Source organism: Sceloporus occidentalis, unplaced genomic scaffold (assembly GCF_023333645.1).
Source record: "Sceloporus occidentalis isolate IW3139 unplaced genomic scaffold, rSceOcc1.0.p SCAF_2, whole genome shotgun sequence".
NCBI lineage: Eukaryota > Metazoa > Chordata > Lepidosauria > Squamata > Phrynosomatidae > Sceloporus > Sceloporus occidentalis.
The window spans coordinates 238,343,647-238,366,445 of record NW_028316982.1 but is presented as its reverse complement, the minus strand read 5'-3'; positions in this window follow the sequence as shown (position 1 = coordinate 238,366,445).

Below are 22,799 nucleotides of genomic sequence, written 5' to 3'. Positions count from 1 at the left end.
CTAACAGAAGACAGAGAAAAGGCAACTCAACACCTTTTTTGCTTCAGTCTTCTCAGAAAAGGAAAAGGGTGCTCAACCTGAGGATAATGGAGCAGAGGACAGAATAGGGAAATTTCAGCACAGAATAAGTAAGGAGATAGTACAGGAATATCTGGTTAATTTAAACGAATATAAATCTCCAGGACCAGATGAACTACATCCAAGGGCATTAGAAGAACTGGCAAATGTAATATCAGAGCCATTGGCAATAATCTTTGAGAACTCCTGGAGAACAGGAGAAGTGCCAGCAGACGGAGGAGGGCAAACGTCCCCATCTTCAAAAAAGGGAAAAAAGAAGATCCCAACAATTATCGTCCAATTAGTCTGACATCAATACCAGGAAAGATTCTAGAGCAGGTCATTAAACAGAGAGTCTGTGAACATCTAGAAAGCAATGCCATAATCACAAAAAGTCAACATGGGTTTCAGAGAAAGAAGTCATGCCAGACAAATCTCTTTTTTTATATATATATAAAATCACCAGCTTGTTAGATGAAGGGAATGCTGTGGATATAGTATATCTTGATTTCAGTAAGGCTTTTGATAGGGTTCCCCATGACATTCTTGCAAACAAGCAAGTGAAATGTGGGCTAGACAACATAAATGTTACATGGAATTGTAATTGTTTGACTGGCCGAACCCAAAGGGTGCTCAACAATGGCTCCTTTTCATCCTGGAGAGAAGTGACCAGTGGGGTCCTACAGGGCTCTGTCCTGGGCCCAGTGCTCTTAAACATCTTTATCAATGACTTGGATGACAGAATTTGGGGTATATTTATCAAATTTGCAGATGACACCAAATTAGGAGCAGTAGCTAATACCCCAGACGACAGGATCAAACTTCAGAATGACCTTAATAGATTAAAAAGCTGGGCCAAAGCTAACAAATCCCAGAGTTTAAAATTCAGGCATACAACTGCTAAACTACGGCCCATTTCCAATTAGGAAAACTGGGAAGGATGGATCATTCTTTTTTCACCCATTGCAGTTCTGCATGTATTGATATATAAATCTGTTATGCTATTTCTACATTAATAAGTGATTTAAACAACCCCAGTCATTTCTGAACACTCTTCCCCACAAATTAAACATTTTCAAACTGTGCACATGCAAAATGAAAGCAAGCCATTTCCCTATTCTAAAGTTCACTTGGGGCTTTGACAGGCTTCCCTGGTAAGTCTAGAGAACCTTTTCCCAAAAGGTAAAAGTGAGATGAAATTGAGATTTGGCAAGATTTGCTATAAATATAAAACATGTGCTGGCATCTAGTTGATGACATATGAAAACATAATTGAAAATTGCACCTGTGTCTGTTGTTTTTCAGCCATGGTTGCTACTTCCATCCACCATGACTTTCTCCTCGAGCCACCTATATGTTGCCAGGCTGCACCCATGCCAATTCAGTGGCCAGGACAAGTACAAGGGAAGCCACTGCCATGTTGACTCATAATCCCTGCACCCTCATCTATCCACTAAGTGGGTATGAGGGATACTAAATCTGACAACAGGTAGATTATGGCCTCATTTCCACTTTGCTTCTGAACAGATTCCTGGATTTGGTAATACACAATCAAAATACCCCCAACAGATGGCCATCAAGACTTTGTTTAAAAACTTGCAAAGAAGGAGAATCCATCACTCTCCAAGGCAGTATGTTCCACTGTCAAACTATGAGGATTTTTCTCTTAATGTCTTTTTCTGTAAAACAATTCCTTCTTTGGCCTTGAAAGCTGAGGTAGATCTACAAAGCAGGTGGCATCTGTAAGTTCAAATCAATCTGCCCCATTATACTGACAGGAAGAGAACAAAAGGAGACATATACATCATTGTTTCCATGGTCATAGCAAAATCTTTATAAGCACAGTCAACGTACATGTACTCCAAGCAATGTGGTCATTGTGACGTGGCTGTTCTAAGTCCTTCTAATCTTGCACATTGTTTTAAGCTAACTAGTTGATAAAAATATTTAATTTCTAACTTCTAATTTTTTTTTCTACAGTCTGTTATACTCTTATAGTGCATCTGTCCCATTTTTGTGTTTCTCACAGATATTTGTATGTGCATGCATCAGGATGGACTGACTTAGACAAGAAGATATATATCTAACAGGACGAAAAACATTCTCAAGCACCTCTCTTGTTTAGGAAAGTATAAGTCATATAAGCTTACTTTACTACCACATCCCCATACAATTAATTTCTCTTCCAGTTCATACCATAGTACAATACATCTTAAGTTGACAACACCATCATAATAATACCTGTCCTATACTTTCGGACAACTATGCCCCCATTTTTCTCCTTTTAAGTAAGCCTGGAACAAATTCAGTTCAAATCAGGTCAACTGTCTAGAAAATGCTGCTCAGAGCTTTGCAGCTGGATTAATGTCAAGTGCTGTGAAATCCATAAAGTCACCCATATCAGCACACATTTTCTTATTCCTCTCTTCCCCCACCTCTTTCCCTCTTTCCTGTACCTTGATGTGCATATCTCAAGAGACTTTAGCTCAGTGGTGGGACATGTACTTTGCCTGCAGAAAGTCTCAGCTTTACTCTCCCAGTTACTTTTCCCAGCAAGCTGGAATTTAATTTTTTTCATCAACTATGAGAGACTATACTGTGCTATACAGACTGAAGATGTGACCCTTCCTCGCTCCCACCTTTCTGTTTTCTGCACACAAAACACTAATGATTTATTGGGGTATACACCATAAAAAGATCCATGTCTTATTACAAGATAAGTTTGTTTTTATTACAAAATGTGTTTATTTTATTTTTATGTGGACATACACTTTCTTTTAGGTGCCCGCTAAAATACTAAAGCCTTTATTGTGTAATCCACAAAGTTCTATTCTTCCACCCCACTGGTAATCATATTTAAAGGCTATACCATCAGAGATTAATATCCAATGTGTTCTGCCAATGAATAGGGCTAGAGTGGTGACTAATCTCTCATTCAAAGACTAGCCTAGCTAAGTATGGGTAATAATGAACTAGTGATCAATTGGATATAGCAATGATGCATGTAACAGCTGAAGTCTACCTTACACTATGCACTAGCCACATTGATAAAATCAGAGAATTTTTTTTTTCAAAAATGTCATTCTTCACAAAGCGAGGATTTCTTAAAAATGATATAAAGGTGTATTTATAGATAGATTATCAAAAATGTTTTAAAATAGTTCAAACACCTGTGGGAAATGAATAAATAAATTGGAACTTTTTTTCATGTGCGGTGGACTTGTAGTGATGTGCAGAAATACTTTTCTGTTGGGGACTATTAGGTAATGTTCTGGAGAAGAATTATGTAAGTATTTTGCAGTACATGATTCCAGCTGCAAAAAATTGTCAGTGTTCAAAGATGGAAGGAAGCTGTAACTCAAGACGATTGGTTGGTGAAGGTAGCTGAATTTTCTGAAATGGACAAATTTGATTGAGAAATCATTGACAATTTAAAGAAAAAGAATGAGAAATGTTTATTTCTTGCATGCATTCCTATTGGAATCAATGACCAGTTTTAGGTTTTGTAAAATAAACTGAGTTTGATTATATTGTATAAACTTTGCGTGTTATGAATTAAAGAAAGTTTAGTAATGGGGAAATTACTATCAGTTTGGGGGAGAGAGGAAGTCGTTATTTTTTTTTTCCTCAGTTTTTTGTGTTATGTTAGAATTTTTTCTTTGGTCTGTTTGTAGTTATTGTGTAGTAGTTTTTAGTTGTGTGTGTGTGTGTGTGTGTGTGTGTGTGTACACACACACCATATTTGTGTTTATTGTTGTTATTTCTGTCTAATAAAAATACATTCTTCACATCAAAGAACATGATTTCCAGAAATACACATGGCATTTTTTGTGAAAAAATGACAAAGTTCATACAATAATGTTTTTAAAACAAACAAACAAAAACATATATTCTTATAGCAAAACACTAGTTTTGGAAGAAGAGGAAAAAAACACCCTCATACATGTTTGTGGAAACAGTGGTTGGCATTTTGTTAAACCGTTGCCTTATTATAATGTGAACTTAAGATATTAAAAACTTGTGGAGTTTCATGTCATGAAAAACTGAAAATGATCCTTCAAAAATTGTCTTTGCAGCTTGGCAGCACTCTGACCAAACTGTATCTAAAGTCCAAAACACACTGCAGAAATAATCCAGTTTGAAACTGCTTGAACTGCCCTCGCTAAATGCTAGTGAACTCTGGGAACTGTAGTCTTGTGAGACATTTAGCTTTCTCTGTCAGAAGTTCTGGTGTCACAGTAAACTACCCTCCCTCCTCAACTGTCATCTCGGCCTCAGAGGGAGCCATCAGGCAGACCAGCAACATCTTGTTCTGCCTGAAGGAAGAGGCCCCTCCCTCCTCAACTGTCATCTCGGCCTCAGAGGGAGCCATCAGGCAGACCAGCAACATCTTGGACTGCCTGAAGGAAGAGGCCCCTCCCTCCTCAACTGTCATCTCGGCCTCAGAGGGAGCCATCAGGCAGACCAGCAACATCAAGGACTGCCTGAAGGAAGAGGCCCCTCCCTCCTCAACTGTCATCTCGGCCTCAGAGGGAGCCATCAGGCAGACCAGCAACATCTTGGACTGCCTGAAGGAAGAGGCCCCTCCCTCCTCAACTGTCATCTCGGCCTCAGAGGGAGCCATCAGGCAGACCAGCAACATCTTGGACTGCCTGAAGGAAGAGGCCCCTCCCTCCTCAACTGTCATCTCGGCCTCAGAGGGAGCCATCAGGCAGACCAGCAACATCAAGGACTGCCTGAAGGAAGAGGCCCCTCCCTCCTCAACTGTCATCTCGGCCTCAGAGGGAGCCATCAGGCAGACCAGCAACATCAAGGACTGCCTGAAGGAAGAGGCCCCTCCCTCCTCAACTGTCATCTCGGCCTCAGAGGGAGCCATCAGGCAGACCAGCAACATCTTGGACTGCCTGAAGGAAGAGGCCCCTCCCTCTTTAACTGTCATCTCGGCCTCAGAGGGAGCCATCAGGCAGACCCAGCAACATCAGGGACTGTCTGAAGGACGAGACTTCTCCCTGCTTTAATTGTCACATTGTATTTGTATTGTATTCAATTTTCACTGTACACCGCTATGATCATTGCGGAATAGCGGTCTATAAATAAAACATATTATTAAACGTATTATTACAATATCCAGCATTCCCTATCATTGAGCGAAGGCAATTAAAGCAGTCTCAAACACTTATTTCTGCATTGTGGTTTGGACCTAAGCCACTGGAGACTGGAGTACTGGGAAATGTCACTGCAGCGTGCTCCTGGTCACAGGATGCCTTGGGACAAGCTGTGTCATGACCCCAAACAGTCTCTCCAGCTGCCTGTTTTCATGGCACCCCACAATCAGGATCAAACTATAGACATTTTCCAGTGCTCTCATCTCCAGCACTTCCACAACACTTTGGAGTTCCCAGGGTACCAAGGTAGTTTGGGAAGACATTATCAGTTGTAAGTTATGATGGTTCAGGATCTCAGCCAGTGAAAAATGTCTTGGGCAGGTAGCAAAAATCATGATTTTAATTGCGGGGAGACTCAATTTTTATTTCTGTGCAGAATAATTCCCCAGAGCAGAACCAGGGAAATACTTGGCAAACTCTGAATTTTTTTTGCCTGTGGTATTGCTCTTGACTGGGTAACAAAAAAATGTTGGGACATGCATTTGTTGTTGCTGTTGTTGTTGTTGCAGCTGCTGCTATTGTGCACATTCCAAGTCATTTCTTATGGCAACCTTATCATGATGATTTTTTGGCAGACTTTATTCAGAGAGGATTTGCCCTTACGTTCCTTTGGATCTGAGAGTGCATGCCTTGCCCAAGGTCACCCAGTGGGTTTCCATAGCCGAGTGAGGATTTAAATCCTGGTCTCCAAGTCTCCCAGGCCAACACTCATGATGGCTCTAAGAATTCTAAATACCACTTCTTAAACTGCAAATTCTAGCAGTCTATAGGCTGAAACCCTAGATGATGTGTCATCAAAAAATCTACCAGTCTGCTAAGTCATTTTCCTTGATGTTTCCCCAGGTTCTTAGCTTTTCCTGTTAGCCTTGATATTTAATGAATTATTTGTAAAAGATTGTATTGTTTTATTGATTTACGTTTGTACTTTAGCTTTTTAAAGCACATTCCTAACTAGCAGAGATGACTCAAGGCCACCAGAAGGTATCTTGAATCCGAATACCACACAGACTAGCAATGTTGGAAATTGTGCAGAACTACCTTGTATTAGCCTAAATTTCTGCCAGCATTGTCCATGGGCAAGAGAAGGATGGAATTTGGCATAACCTGGCTTCTCCTCCACTAATCATCTTGTGCAGCAGTTTGTTGGCCTTTCTGTCAGCAGACTTTGGGCAAGAGAGCAGTTCTGTCCAGATTGCTCAAGGTCACCCAGCAGAAGATTTTGCCAGGGGAAATCATTTCTGCATGCAGAAGATACTTGTGTCTAATCTCAAATACCTGCAGCCTGTCCACCTTTGAAATAGCATTGCACCATTTATTGTATTTCTTTTTATAGCAAAACTGCATTCTGGATTATAAATAAAAGTGGTATTAAAATGACCTGGAAATGGAAATAAAAATATTATTTATTAAAGAGAAGTGGATCCCATCTTCCCCTCTCCTGCCTTGCCTTTTTCTATCCCATCTCTTCAGGTAGTCATCTTGCAGTTCGTCTGTGATACTGGAAGTTAAATAGGCCAGGAGAAAAGTGGTTGGAGTAACAAGAATGAAAGAAGTGTAATTAGGGAAGGGGAGTGGTTAAGGAGCTTTCATATGTGGAGCTGAATGAGTCTGGTAAAAAAGGAGCCTTGAATTCTTATACAAACTGACCTGGGGGCCTTTCAGATGACACAGGTATAGCACTATGATTCCACCTTATGACTGCCTCCTATGGAATCCTGGAGTTTGAGATGGAGAATTCTACTTCTCTTTTCTACTTCCACTGCATGCTGGGCCAGCAGTTAAAATAGTATCATGGTGCCTTTGTAATTGTATAGCATGAAATGACTCCATATTAGCACTTCCTAAACTAATGTGCATGCCACAGATTATCATATATTATTTATCTTCTTCTGCATATCTGGAATATTCTGATTTATTTCATTAGTTTTTGTAAAAAAAAATTCTACCAAAATGTATTTTAACATGCATATCTTGTGGGGGAAAATGCAATTAAAATGCATATTTGGAAATAAAAGTGTAATTTGGTAAAAAAGAAATTTTTATATTTAAAATACATTTTAAATATTTAAAAGTTCAATATGTTTTCTTTGTGCAGATTATAAAAAAATGCCATAGTTTCAAATCAGTGCAGAAATAGGATATAATAGACTTTTTAGTGAATGCATTAAAAATGGACATAGACCAAAAATAGACAGATTGATGCAGTCCCTTTGAATCATACTCAACCCACTTTTTTGCTTAATCTATAATGGAAACAAAACAGTTTCCTTTAAAAAAAAAAGAGTCTGACTATTCATGTCATTGCTAATTTGATTTCATAATGAGATTATTAATACATAGCACTGTTCACATGCTTTTCTACTAAGGGTAAAATCCAAGTACTATATTCCATTTTGTCATAGATTGTGTCTCCCTGGTAGCAAAGGCCTCTGGATTACCCTGAGGATCATGAACACTGCTTGCAGTTAAGTTTGAGTAGAGAACAAAACCTATGTGACTTGGTTAAAGCCACTATCCTAATGCTGGAGTTATTTATAAACTCCAGAGAAATCTCTCAAATGACTTATTTGCTGTATTTGTCTGCACTACACAGAGTTAAAACCTGCCCTTTGAGAGTATCCTGTAGGGGTTCTGAAGACCACATTATGGATTCAGCCCATGGATAACTGAAACCCAGGTGGCTTCCTGAAGAGTTTATCTACTTAGGATACCAGCCAAGAGTTTCTGTGGATTTATACAGTTTTGCATTCTTCAGGGGCTTCCAATTTTCAGTTAGCTTTATTGGGGCATGAGAGGCGTATCTTGTTAACGTATTTCTGATAGTGGCCTTGGAATGCACTCGTGTAGGAAAGTATGCCTTGAAAATCCAGTTTACCCAGTAAATAAAATAAGCTTCCTAGCATAAGCAATTTTAAATTTGCTTTCCATGAACATTCATGCCAAAGAAACTCAATTGTGTGAATGTTCTTGGGAAATTAATGAATAAGTGTGTGGGAAGAGTGGAGTTATAAAAACAGCCAAAGACAACTTTGCTTAAAAGAAGTAAAAATAGATGAATTCTAAATTTCTTCTTGTATTTGCCCTGAATATTGGTGAAGCCTCTAAAGGAGAAGGGAGAGAGGAGAAGAAATGGCCTCTTGAAATTTTGTGGTTAGAGGAATTGTGGGACCATTTCACCAGATTTCTTCAGTGAAAAGAGAACTTTTCTAACAATTTCTTTGCTGTAGACATACCATTAACCATGGCATATGCAGTAGCATTTCTGAGAAAAGAGTTTTCTCTCTTGAGACAGAAGAAGTATAGTGTATTGGCTATTAAGTCTGACCTGGAGATGATCATGGCATCAAGAGCAACAGGCAGGCTATCTTCATCCAAAACTATTGTGGCTATATATTGTGTGGGAATGGAATACCCTCCCCCCCCCCAAAAAAAAAGGCAGCTGTGCTATATACAAACATTGTTGTTCCTTTTTGAGGACTTCAGACATACCACTCCAAGTGTGTTCCTCCTTTGAAACCACTCCTTTCTTCTCTGCAGAGATCTTATTCTTTATCTTTTCCCCACCTATCTTGCTGCTCTTTACGATGGCGTGTGAGAGTTTGCAAGCAATGCAGGAGGAATAGAGTTGGTGCCTCAGGCACTCCATCAGGGCCTACTCTCTTGTTCTCTCTTCACATGCCTGGCAGCTTCGTCACACTTTCCCTAGAGGTTGGTTTCTTTCACTTCCCTCTCTCACAGAGCCGCAGGCACAGAGCTAGTAAATACAAACCTGGAGGGGGAAAAAGTGGTGGGAGGCATCAGAAAGGAAATGGTGGGGGCCAAGGAAGAGAGGATTGCTGCCTCTGATCTATCATGAAGCCCCTTGGGAAGCAACTGAGAAAGAAGTGATAACCAAAATGGATGACGAATCACTTTGCTCCCCTGAGGTACTTTATCCTCTGTGTGTGTGTGTGTGTGTGTGTGTGTGTGTAAAACATTCAAACTGTCAGTTGCTCAAAATCTCTCTGTGTTGTGCATGAATGTGTGCACTGTGTTTCTTTACCCAAATTGCACGAAGAGCGTTGTGAAGTAACATGAGTATCAAATGGTGTGTCTCCTTCAGTTCCCATCTGTGTTTTATTTCTATTCATTGCTTTCCTCTTCCTCTATGGTAGACAACTGAAACAGAAGTTCAGTCTGCACTGGCCAGAATACTTTGGGGGCAGCCCAGAATATTCTGACCCCAGCTGCCCTGTTCTCCCCTTGTTACCTGGGGACCTCTTTTGTGATGCCAGGTGGCTCTTCACAAATGGATCTTGCTGAGCTGCCCAGTGCCACTCCTGCAATTCGATCCTCTGGCTTGGCACCTTGTTCTGATCTCCGGAGCTGGACAGCTCAGCAGGAAATGTTCTTCTCCTGTCAATGAAGTGTAATGGACCTGTCATTTGGTATTAATTCCGCTAATATCAAATGACAGGTCCAATACACCTTATGGATGGGAGAAGAACAGGACAAGTGTGCGGGATGTGATCATCTTTCCCCCAATCACATGAATAGGATGGGATAAGGACAGGAGCAATCCACTTTGCTCCCATCCTTACCTTCCATGTGACAAGCCTCAGAGACGCCATCATGTTTGCTGCAGGATACAGAACGGAGACCAAGAACAGAGTGTGGCTTGATCAGGGTCATTATTTTTCCTCTAAGAGCAGGAAGAACAGAAAAGTCTTTCCTTCTTTCCAGAATGAATCCATTTGAACACTTGAGCATTTAAATTGCCCATTGTGTTGCATTAGGTTTCAGTTGTGAAGGAAAGGTGGAATCTCTACCTGCCTAGAGACCATAAAGCTTCTCATCAGTTTATTAAATTGGCCAGGTTGTGGCCTGTATGTCAATGAGAAGCGGAAATTGCAAGAACCCATCTATTTCTTTAGATGTAACAGGTATGAATAGAAATTAGGAGGGAAATGCTCACTGTGAAGAAAAAGTCTTTGTGTCACCATCAGATGTGCTTATTAGAAAGGGAGAAACTGAACTTCTGAGCAGAAGGTGTTGCACATCAATTTTGTGGGTTGAAGCTCGACTAACTCAAAAAGTACAAAAAGCTTGACATATAAGGGTTGGCCTACATATGAGAATTGAACATAGTGATTTGAATGGGGTGTACATGTATCAAGTGGTGAATCATCTGCTACTTCTAAAACCCTGCCAGCTTGCAATGGTGTGTGTGTATGTGTGTGTGTGTGTGTGTGTGTGTGTAGGAGGGTGAAGGATTATGTGTTGATATTTCACTCTGGTGGTTCTTTTTAAAACAAATCCTGCTTTTAAATACATGGGAAGCAGAAATATACACAGATGTCTTCACTATCAGACATTTCTAATCCATATTGTGGCAATGCCTTTATTAGGTGGGCCAACAATTCAGAAAACCTGAAAATTTTCAAGATATACCAGCCCATATTTAGGAACATGTTACAAGAGCCAGGAAGGAGAAGTAGGGAGAATGACTTGATTTTCAAATCATGTTATCTTCATATTGCATTAAGATGAAATTGTAAATAAGGGGTTGTGGATGGTGAAAATGGGCTCCTCACCTATTATGCTTCACTCAGATGCCCCCCTCCCCCCAGTTTTACTAGAAACATGAAAAGCAATTAATAGATTCTCTGTTTTGCAAAACAGACATCTCCAATCAAAACTGTCTCTATCCAGTCATTTATCAAAAGTTCTTGGAAAACAGAATGCTATTTAACTATAATAATAAAATAAAAGCTTTATTTCTAGCCTGCCTTTCCATAGATCAAGGTGGGTTACAGTGGTGAATTATACAATCTTAAAACACATAAAATCCATTAATAACATCAGTCAAAATACATCCCAAATTCACAAATTCACAATATAAAAATAACAATATCAATTCAATTCCAAGCTAGCATGATATAACAACAACAGTATAGCAGCAGTATAACAACAGTGAGGGGGAGGGAGCGAGAGGGAACAAATAACTGAACAAATCTTAATCTGATTACTAATCTCAGCTATGTCAAAGCTATTGAATCAAGGGATTTGATAAATTCCAAGGATTCTATGTAGTTGGGACTATCAATAGGATTAATATAATAAAGCATGACTGTACATGCACTCAAGACTACAACTCTGAGCTGGTAACATATTGATTAAGTGTTAAATTTACTTATATATATATATTTGTAATTGTAATCAAATGCATGTTTTAACGATAGAGGAGGAGTGGAGGAAAAGAAGAAAAAGGAGGAGGATGCAGGTTAGAGTGATGCAGAAAGAGGGTGGCTATAATAAAACAAATTACAAGTTGTCATCATAATGCAAAAATTTGTGAGTGTAAGAACAGAGCCTGTTCGATTTCCAGCTCAGCCAGGAAACCTATTATGTGACCTTGGGCAAGTCAGATGCTCTCAGCCTCAGAGAATGTGAAGACAAGCCTCCTCTTGCCTGATGATAGGTTCACCTTAGGGCCAGAAATGACTTGAAGGCACACAACACATATACACATAGGAACATAAACGTTGCCACCTCTGAAAAAAAATTTAGTTTAATTTTTGAAGATGTTGCAATTTGAGGACAAACACTTATTCCAGTTTCAGGCTGAGACACATGAGGCTTTGATCCTGAAGAGAAATGAAAGGGCTTCATATTAATTGAGCTAAGGCCTCTGGTCTGTCCCAAAAACATGTTTTGGAACCTATAACAGTTACAAAGGCTGCTGGCACAATGGGGGCTACCCCGCATCCTCCCTACAGGTAAATGGATTTTTTCAATGCATTCCAACCTCTTCTTCCCAGTAGTTTAAGGGCTAAGATGAATGCTCTAAAAATCAGAAGCCACCACCTTCCATTTCACAGATGAAAACTGGGAGACATACGATCAAACAACATCAGAATGTAGTCAAGATGGCATAAGATCCTAGTGGGTAAAACACATACAAGTAGTTTGCTGTTGCCTCCACCTACTGGGAATGGCAATATTTCACATCCTCTCTCTTCTCCTATCCCTGCTGCTGAGCTTATTGAGTGAAAACTGCTTTTGCAGTTTGAACTCAGTTTGCAGCAACTGAAGAAAGTGGAAAACAAAAGAAGGAAGGGGGAGGAGGACAGAAAAACTGAGACATCTTGAAAGTGTCCCAAAAAGTAGGAGGCCAAAGGATTAAGCAAGACTATCTCTGCCAAACAGGGACAGCTGTTGAAATGTTATTGTCAACATCTCATTATATTCACTATTATTAGTATGTCTTTATATTGCCTTCATTTAAGAGTAACTTTTCTAGCTATGGACAAGATGCTACAAAAGAAAGAAAGAAAGAAAGAAAGAAAGAAAGAAAGAAAGTAGGAGAAGTAGGAGACTAAGGGCCTATAGAGAAGGGAAGGTTACCATTAGCCAACCCTGTGGCATCCTGCCTATGGTTCCACTTCGGTTTTGTCCCCAGGCCAATGTGGCAATGGGTAGGTGTTCACACAGCCACACACTATCATGGAGTCACCATGTCTCCATTACCTGCCACTGCCATTGTGTGAAGTCTGAAGGATCTTGTCATGGCCTGTAAGGGTGGAAACAGGGAGCCTGGCTACACTCACACGGCAAGACATCCCCTTGCAATATCATGGCCATGGTAGGAGCCTTCAGAGAAGGCATGACAATGGTGTCAAGTAAGGGGCACACAGGGCTGTGTGGTCTGTCACAATGAAGTTTCCAAGAAATTGCATAGCAAACAGCTGGACTTTTTCTATTATGCTAAGGGCCCTTTGGGCCAGAGTCAGTCTGGAACGGCCAGATCAGCATCAAGAATGGCTGATCCCAGATCGGGGCTATTGCCTTGCGTGGTCCACAAAGGACCACACCAGGCTTGGTGGAAACATGGGCCTGTTCTTCTGTGTGGCTCTCGTGTTCTTCTGAAGCATAAAGAACTTCCATTAGCCACGGGACAAAGTCATAATTTTTCCTGCTCATGTTCCTGAGAGAGGAGCTAAATTTCATTTTGGCCCATGTATTCAGTCCCTATGAAAGTTGTAGTTTACATGGTCACAATTTTAAAAAGAAATGAAGGATTAAGGGGTTGAAGAAATTCAAATTAGGGTCTACTAAGTAATGTGGTGGTTTTAAGTTGTTCTGCAATTACTCTTTGTACTGCTGGGATGAAGTATTAAACAATGGATGATCCTGCTTTTTTGAAAATATAAGATTCAACTGTTACTTGAAACTGTCTCCATTATAAAACAAATTGGATGACTGATTACATATTTTGCCTCATATTTCAGTTTCTGCAAAGACTAAAAGCTATTTGTGAAAAAAAATTAAACATAATCTGGGGTTTATGGCTTATCTAGACTGTTTCTCCCCTTCACCCCATGATTCAAAGTCAGTATAAATCCAGTTTTAAAGCTTCATATTTTACACTTATATCTGAGCTGAAATGACAAGGTACAGTGTGGTCAAGCAGGTAAAGAAATCTAAAAAAACCTGCTTTGGGTCATGATGAGGTACTTTTTCTGTGTCACCTTTAGTGAAATGAAATAACAGCATACACATATTGTGCATCCATTTTTAATGATCACAATGCAAGTTGCTGAAGCTTCTTTTGTTGCCAACAGCTATCACAGTACCGAACACCTCTAATACCCAAGCACTTTTATTTTCATTTGTTTTCATACATTAGCACATTTTCCCTCCCCAACCTTTCTCTTTCCTTTTCCCCCCTCTTGCTTCTGAGAGTGACTGAAGTGTTTTTTTTACCTCTTCCCTTGTACTTTGCACAATGGACAACATAATGCCATAATGCCTCCACTTTGATGTCCGTGCTGTTAAGCAGCGCACAAAGCCTAACCTCTTCTAGTTTCCAGTTTAATTAGAGAAAAATGTTCCACCAATTTAGTAGCACAAAATAGCCCTTTCCCATACTTTTTTCAGGGCCAGCCAGGGGTCATCAGCGGTCATACTGGATAGTGTTTTTCTATGTGAGAACAGTGGTTAGAGGAGGAAGTGAGAAATTTCAAGTGAAAGGGGGTGAAAGTAGTCCTTTATACAGAAAAGCTATGGACATTCATGTCCCAGCCCCTTTCTATTAGTGACTTAATAGGGACTTAATTCCCTCCACATACACACACTTGGCTGCATTGCTTCTTCTCATACTCCATTCCCATCCCTAACTGAGTGCTGCCTGTGTCTGCCCAGGAAAGGAAACTCAATGCTGTTGTTCTTTGGTGATACTGACCCTGCAGAGTCTTCAGTATCCTCCAGCATTTCATAGATGGAAACCAGGACACATGTTGCCAAGAACATTTTTGTGATCCTTGACAGTACTTAAGATCCTTCAAAACACTCATTAAAAAAACCAGCATGAATTAGGGGCACATTTTGTCCCAAAATGACACAAAAAGCCCCCCCTCAAATGTATGAAAACATGTGGAAATAACCTATGCACCCCCAGAAGCATCCCAGAATCTTGTAGTAACCCAAATACTTTCATTTCCTTCTGTAGTCTCTCTCAGAAGGGTGACAAGAAGTGTCATGACATCACTTCCTATCACAATTATAAGAGACATGGCAGAAGAAAATTGAGGTATTGGGGCTTCTTGTGTGGGGTGCAGCTTGTACAAGGGGATGCCTTGGACCACACAATTTCACACCCCATTGTTGCTTGCTTTTCCTTCCACCCATGATTTCATCTCTCTTTAGTAGTTAGACAACAGAACAGTTAAGCCTGCAGTGTAATTTCTTCATATATGAAGAAGAGAGATCACTACCAAATCTTTCATGTTGACACTGTGTCTTATACTCCAACAATATAGCTGTGATTCTCACAAATCCTAAAGCCTTTCTGCTGGTAGAACTTGCCTGCCCAGTTGCTGCTTCTGCAGAGTTGTCTCTAAGAGTCCATAAGTCTGAAAAACACATCAGTCAAAATGTTATATTACAAGGTTGAAACCCTCCCTTAAATAACAGAAATATCTGATGTCACTTGGAAAAAAAATGACAGGGCTTCTCACTGGTCTAACTCCCAACTGAAAAGATTATTGTAATAGCAGAGACTCTGGTGTCAGTAGGAAGGTTGGCAGAATGCTTGGTGCCGACACTCAAAAGAGGGACTTACTGTTGTCAGCAGACAACAGAACATGTCTGGGTTCTCCAGTGACACAGCTGTAGAATACCTTCATACAAAAACTGTGATTTGGCATCACTTCTCTAATTTTCCATTATCTATGTGCCTTCTAGGAAATGAGATAATGGAGGACGACAGAGTTTTTGGCAGGCGTAACACCAGGCTGTGAGCTGTCTCTTCTGAAAGAAAATTAGCAGTAAAGATCTCCAGATTTCTGTGGCAGAAATTATTCCTTAGAAGCATAATGATAGGATGACAGTAGTCAATGAAGCCACTCTAGGAATGAATTTTTCTCCACGGTTCGTCTCATTAGCATTTTTGTCCAGTTTGCATAATTTATATTGATTTCCAGGCCCCAATTTTCATTCCTTTCTAATTAGTCTTGAGCTCCCAAGTACAGAAGGTCAGGGCAGTGTTCAATGTTACACCATTAAACTGGCTTCTTAGCAATTATTTCCAACCTCACCTCCAGGACATACTTAATGTAATTCCTCTAAATAGTTGGCTTCAATCTTTTTTGGAATTACACAGCATAGATATACTACTCAGTTCATAATTACATTGATTTTTAATTTTTTTAATTCAAAAGAATTATATTGTCAGGATAAATGTACTTGACTTTGGAATGTCTCTAAATGACAAAATGTACTGACACTACAGTGTACAATTTCATTCAAGCTCATGAGGATATGAACTGTTACTGAGTCAGAACATCTTGCATGGTGCTATTTTAACTGGCTGACAGTAGCTCTCCAGAGCTTCCAGCACTGGTCTTTTCCATCACTTCTACCCAAGATCCTTTAGCAGAGAAGCTAAGCATGAAAACTGAGATATTAACCCTTATGCACTAGGAGAAAACAAAGCATGTGTGCATTGTGTGAGCTGTGGAGTATTTTCTACCCCAGTGATAGCAATAGCAATATCCCCCAAACAGGGTCAACTTACTAACAGCCATAGCACATTACATCATGGTTTGATGGGGGGGAAATGGCATAGGACATATTCTGTGAGATGTAACAAAATACCATAATTGTAAAACTGGGGCTGCATCTTCACTGCAGAAAATAATACAGTTTGATATTTCTTTAACTGCCATGGCTCAGTGCTATGGAATCCTAGGCTTTGTAGTTTGTTATGGCACCTGAGCTCTCTCACAGAGAAGGCTAAATATCTTACAAAACTACAAATCCCAGAATTTCATAGCATTGGGTCATAGCAGTTAAAGCAGAGTCCAACTGCATTATTTTTGCAATGCAGTTTAACCTGGGATGGAATTAAATTAACAGTGGGAAAAAAGAGATCCTAAGTGAAATCAAGTTTAATGGATTCATTCTTATTCATACTGAATGCCCATTTAGTCAAATGTCCTGTTTAGAAAAGATACTACAATGAATAATTTAATAAGTAGCCAAATGGATGCCTATGGGAAGCCATAGGTCAAACATGGGAGTAATAGACATATCTCATTGTTGCTCTTAAGTAACTAATACTCAGAACCATATAGTCACCAGGACTAATAGTTAGATACATTCATAATATCAAAGAACATGTCTATATCCGTCTTTTAAAACCATCTAAGTTGGCAGTCATCTTTTGGTGACAAAGCCCATAGCTTAACTACACATAAACTTAATTTGGTCTGATCTGAACCTTCACGTTCTTGGATGAATTTAAGTTCTCATATTGTTAAAATGCAAAACATACCTTTATAAATCTTGGTCTGCCTTTCCCCACACCCCATACCAAATTAAAAGTTCCTAAAGACTAATAATTCCTTATAATGGGATGACTTAAGCCTACTGATTTTTTCACTTGGTCTTCACTACGTTTTTCCATCTCTACAACATCCTTTCAGAGAAAATATTTCTCCATTCAAAGTGTATGCTGTCTTCCTGAGCTTTACCCCCTCATTATAGTATTTTTATAGTTTCTTTATAGTATGCATCACTCTCTCTTCTATGGTTTATTATAAAAGTAGCATAGTCAAAACAGAAAAGACCATGCCCCTGAGACTTATAACTTGCAGTGACTAAGAGAAAAAGCAAAGGTGGCTTCATATTATCTCTAATGTATCTTATTTTCTTTGACCTTTCATCTTCTAAACTGTTTACCTGGCATGCAGATGATAACTCCCCAACTGACCAGGTTATGGCTTAAGTGGACAATGACAAAACACAACAGAGCTTTGTCCCTTTGCTGGGGACTCTGCCACTTTAATAGCATCTAATACATTACTAGAAGAATTTCTATTTAGTATTATTTGTCTTTGTATTTCTCTATTATTTTAGTTCCATATTTATTTGAAAAGGTTATTGTGTGTGCTATGCACTAAACTGTTCCAACCTTCTGTGTTGAAACTTTAAAAAAATATACCAATGCAAACAGATGGAATGAACATTACAATGCTTCACAGTAAATTCAGTATCTTTATGCTGAGCTTCTTTCAAATGCTATCTTCAAATGACCAGCTCTCCAGCCTCATTTACACAACCATATTTTGACAGTAGTTATAAGACAGTTGATATAGCAGTGATGTTCCTTAACTCTTGCTGGAAGGATGAGGGAATTCTGCTGGCTTCTGTAAAGATATTGTTCTATGTTTGCATTTGAACTTCTGTAAAACTGCTCCAGCTATACCAACAGAATTAGCAACACTCATTATAGTTCCAGCTCCCCTACCTTTTAAAATGCTGATAATCTTTCATAAGTGAGATACTATGAAGATCATTGCACAGAATAGGAAAATAATGCTCAAAGGAGTAAAATGTTACACATTCCCAGTTATAAATGAGTGCCCCACAGATTCAGTTTCTTTCTGACCCACAATGTGGCTATGTTAATGAAAACAAAATTGAAATACAGATCCCTACACTATGTTTCAGTTTCCTCTTTTCCTTTCCACAACCTTTACTTTTTCAGGGAAAAATACACATTGGTGTACCAAACCAAAAGACACCCCCCCCCCCAAAAAAAAAAAACCCTGGAAAAGGGTTCCTTTAATCTTCTAAATTCATCACCCATTTCAAACGCAATTGGATGCTTCTGCCATTGATGCCCTACTTCTAGACTTCTACTTCGAGTTTAATCTTCTATGATTCAATGATCATCATTTTTTTGTAAATGTTATAGTAACATTTCTACTGAGTTATGCCTAAGATTAAATTTATATTCAATTTCAGTTCTGCCTAAGGTGAAATTTGGGGTCCTTTTCAGGTAGAATAGCTTATTGGCTTCTGGGTTTATAACAGAAAGATAATGTGGAAGGGGGAGCTTTCATTTTGCTCTCTGTGCTGTTTGTGATTTTTGATCTTGGGCAATCCTCAAATATCTTCATTACCCCCCTGCAACCCCAGTTAATACTGTATACCACAGGCTTTACTAGCGATGCTACATATATGTATTTATTTTGTTGTGTGCCTTTATTCTTCATATGTAAGAACTTTGTAGCAATTGCACATGGCATAATCCCATGTCATCATATCAGTGCTATGTACATTTACGCATTTAACAGGGACTTCATATTCTGGTGATTCTCAAATGGTGGGGGATTTCATTATCCCTCAAGGATTGTGGGGGAATATGAAGTTCTAGGAAAGAACAATATTTTGGAGTAAATGGTGCCTTTCTTCAAATGTAGCTGAGACATTAATTGTCCTACCCCCAGGACCAGTGGACTTGATAGTTTCTTTGTAGTGTGCATCACACTCTACACTGGATTAATAAATTGGTTTTATCTAAGCCTAGTCTCATGTTAGAGAAGACAAGGTGTACTGGTCCTCCACCACCACCACCACCAGAAGGCAGCAGACAATGAAGTTTATCACACAGGGGCTCAGGGAACGGTTGGAGAACGGAACTGAAGGGGCTAGGAACACATATGGAATGAGTGGGGGATGCATTTTACTGCGACCAGAAGTTCCACACTTGTTGTGTTCCATTCCCTATCCATTCACCATCCGTCCCAGAAGGGGGCGATTTTTGAGAACTGTTCAAAACAGTTCTCAAAAATTTAATCCTCTGGGACAGACTGGGAATGAAAGAGCAGGGAACGGGTGAGGGACTTCCTTGTGTGTAGTAAAATGCAACCTCACGTGTTCCATTCCATTCCCAGCCCCTTTTGGACCATTCTCCGACCGTGCCAGGAGCCTGTGTGATAAACTCCATTGGCTCACTTTTAACCTATTTGTATTGGCTAGCAAAAATCAGGTGGCGTTTTTTCATGTTGTTGTTGTTGTTGTTGCTCATATCATTCAAATAATTCCAACTGATGGTGACCCAAAGGCAAATGTATCACAAGATTTGTTTGTTTATTTGTTTGTTGTCTTGGCAAGATTCGTTCAACAGAGGTTGGCCTATGCCTTCCTCTGAGGCTGTGTGTGTGACTTGCCTAAGGTCACCAAACAGGTGACCCTGGTATCCAGAGGCATAGTCCAGTTCTCATACCACTAAACCATGCTGATTTTTTTACTTCCCATTTATATTTGTGTTGTTTCAAAATGGACAAAAACAACTAAGGATGGCATCTCTCCTCTTAATGCTTGCTTGGAGTCGGTAATGGGCTGGATGAGGGAAAACAGACTCAGCCTGAATCCAGAGAAAACGGAAGTACTGGTGATTGGCTCTCCTGGTCTGGGTAAGGAAATTTTTCCACCTGTCCTAAATGGGGTCACGCTTCCTGTGAAGGACTCTGTTCGCAGTTTGGGGGTGCTTCTGGACTCATCGCTTCACCTTACTGCTCAGGTGGATGCAGCGGTCAGGAGCACCTGTTATCAGCTTCGGCTGATACACCAACTGCGACCCTTCCTTGGCCGGGGGGACCTTGAAACCGTTATACATGCTCTGGTAACCTCTCGATTAGATTTCTGTAATGCGCTTTACATGGGGCAACCCTTGTACCAAACCCGGAAGCTTCAATTAGTGCAGAATATGGCTGCTCGGCTGGTTACTGGATGTTCCAGGGCCAACCATATAACATCAGTCCTAAAAGATCTCCATTAGCTGCCTATTCGCTTCCGGGCCGAATACAAGGTGTTGGTTATCACCTATAAAGCCCTAAATGGCTTGGGCCCAGGGTACTTGGAGGACCGCCTCTCCCCATACAATCTGCCCCGCACTCTCAGGTCGGGTGAAAGACATCTTTTAAGAGTTCCAGACGCTCGATATGTATCAGCTGAGAGGGCTTTCTCTATTTCAGCCCCTCAGCTCTGGAACTCCCTCCCCAATGAGCTCCGTACTTCCACCTCCCTCGATGCTTTCAAGAAGAACTTGAAGACTTTTTTGTTCCGCCAGGCTTTCCCCCCGTGAGCCTTGTGGTCATTCTTTTCCCTGTGGCAATGTTTTTGTGTATTCCATTCTACACAGCTACTTTTATAGGGTGTTGTTAGGTTTTTTGTGGGTTTTTTTAACTTTTTTTTTTAACTGTTCTTAATTATTAACTTTGTATTATTTCATGCTAATGTTTCAATTGTCTTACTCTTTGATGTACACCGCTGTGATCGCTGGAATAGCGGTATAGAAATAAAATTTTATTATTATTATTATTATTATTATTGCTTTTTTTTCCTTTGGAGAACTAAATTAAATCTGCACATAAATCTGCCCTTTCTGAGAGTGTTATCTCTACCACATTTCAGGCTAATTGGTGTAGGAGGCATTCCATTTGAATTTATTTGTTTGTTTATTTATTATTTAAAATGTGCGCTGATCTTTGTTGTTATTTAATAATAACAACAACAATATTTGTTTATTTATTTATTTATTTATATTTCCCACCTCTCCCTATGGATCGAGGCAGAATTACAACCAGATAAAATACAGACAAACCATACAGCATGATATAAGTCATAACAACACTAATATTCCCACAAAATTAACCCTCGTAATATGAAAGACAAGATTAAAGTTAAATTCTATCTTTACATAGTCAATGATTGGAGTATAGAGGCGGATAAGGCTATTTACACGGTTAGATGGGAAGGCCCTCCGGAAAAGATCCGTCTTGACAGCTTTCTTGAAAGCATCTAAGGTGGTAATATGATGGATCTCTTCCAGCAGGTTATTCCATAATTTTAGAGAGGTCAACATAAAGGTCCTCTTGGAAGTGGACACCAATCTTGTCTTAGGTGGTTGTAATAAGTACTTCCCAGAAGTTCTGACAGTGCTGGGCGGACTATATAGGGAGAGGCATTCCTGCAAGTAACATGGGCCCAAGCCATGTAGGGCTTTAAATGTAATAACCAATACCTTGTACTACCCCTGGAAGCTGATCGGCAGCCAGTGAAAATTTTTTAAGATAGATATTATGTATTTGGATGTTATAGGAAAACTGGATGAAATCCACAGGCATAGGAGCCTTTTCTCAGAGGGTGAAACCTGCCAGCAGACAGATGCAATGGGACATCTTTAAGGTGATGAAGGAATGGGGGAGGATGATCTTGCAGGAATTGCTCTATCTCTACCTTTCTTTCAAGAAAGCTCTACCTTGTTCCTGAAATCTTTTGCTATGTTTTTTTTTTGGGGGGGGGGTCATCCTCGATGGAGTGACTGACGTTATTGAATTTTGAAACCATACTCTAATGTGGTGCTTCTACACTCTATAACATTCTCTGTATGAATGTGTATACATGTAACACAGGCCTGAAAAAGACAGGCCAAAAGCACAGCGTTCAGGCCAATCTGGGGACATGATATTCAGATGACACATTCCCCTGGATTAGGCTGAAGTCATGCTGTGGCCACCTAAGGTGGTCCAAACCCAGTGGCAAAAGGAGTGCAAAAAGCACTTCTTGCCAGCATTACATTGTGAAGTGTGATGGAGGCTAGCCTTGAGACCACAGTGTCTGTTCACTGCAGTTCTATGATGAATGGGGAGTGACCAGGGCTGGAGCTGCCAGAGGTCTCTCCAAGCTGTCTGTCTGCTTGACCCCACAGTCACATTTAGCATTTTATATATATATATATATATATATAGAGAGAGAGAGAGAGAGAGAGAGTCCAAATGAAACTGGGGGCAGGTTTTGGAGGCAAAATTATAGATAAGTTGAGGGCAAAACCTAGGGACATGTAACAAAGGCCCGTTACAGACTGCTTAAAAGCGGTGGTCTGCTGCTGCCACCAGTTGCTGTGTCTGGGAACTGCAGCAGCCAAACCGTGCGGTTCCCAGACGCAGCAAGAAAGAAGCGCCAAAATGGTGCTTCTTTCTGCGCCCCGGAAGTGGTGCTGCAAGGCACTAGTCGCGCACTCGCAGCGTCACTTCCACTGTGTGACGTCCGGACGCTATGCATCCGCAATGTCAAAATGGTGCCCCCGTGTGGACGGGCACCGCCATTTTGTATGGACTCAGTCCGTACTAGGGTTGAGGGGCGTCCAGAAGAGATGCCCCTTCTCAACCCTAATATGCCCCTTCCTAACCCTAGCACACCCCCTCAGAGCGTCTGTAACGCGCCAAAAATCTAAAAGATGAAACA